The sequence below is a fragment of the Tupaia chinensis genome, unplaced genomic scaffold (assembly GCF_000334495.1).
Source record: "Tupaia chinensis unplaced genomic scaffold, TupChi_1.0 Scaffold000609_1, whole genome shotgun sequence".
In the NCBI taxonomy this organism is placed as follows: Eukaryota; Metazoa; Chordata; class Mammalia; order Scandentia; family Tupaiidae; genus Tupaia; species Tupaia belangeri.
Window position 1 is genome coordinate 1,270,289 of NW_006160128.1, and position 902 is coordinate 1,271,190.

Here is a 902-nt window from a genome sequence, read left to right on the forward strand (position 1 = left end):
GAATTTTGTCCAATGCTTTTTCTACATCAATGGAAATGATCATATGTTTTTCCTTCTTCATTCTGTTAGTGTGGTATAATTTATTAATTGATTTTTGTATGTCAAACCATCTTTGCATTCCAGGAATAAATCCCACTTGGTCATGTGTATTTTAATATACTGCTGAATTCAGTTTGCTAGTATTTTGTTTAGAAGTTTTTGCATCAATGTTTATAAGGGATATTGGCTTGTAGTTCTCTTTCCTGGTGGTGTCTTCATCTGGCTTTGGTATCAGGGTAATTCTGGGCTAAAAAATAAATGACTTAGGACGTGTTCTCTCTTCTACTTTTTAGAAAAATATGAGAATGACTGGCGTATGGTCTTTAGATGTTTGGAAGATTGCACCAGTGAAGCCATCAGGTCTAGGCTTTTTCTTTGCTCAGAGATGGTTGATTACTAATTCAATCTCCTTACTAATTATCAGTCTATTCAGATTTTCTTTGTGATTTAGTCTTGATAGGTTTTGTGTTTCTAGAAATTTCCCCATTTTATTTAGCTTATCCAATTTACTGGTGTACAAGTGTTCATAGTCCTCTCTTATAATCCTTTATCTCCATAGAATTAGTTGTGATGTCCCCACTTTCATTTCTGACTTTAGTATTTGAGTCTTCTTTTTTTCTTAGTCCATCTAGCTAAAGGTTTGTCAGTTTTGTTTATCTTTAAAAAGAACCAACTTTGGAGGCTGGCAGGTGGAGTGGTGGTTAAAGGCGCTGGACTCCAAATGGCCAACAGCAGTTCGAGTCCCAGACCTGGTGGCACTTTCTCTCTCTCTCTGTCCCTCTATGGTCAAATTAATTTAAATAATTAGTCCATATAGCTAAAGGTTTGTCAGTTTTGTTTATCTTTAAAAAGAACCAACTTTG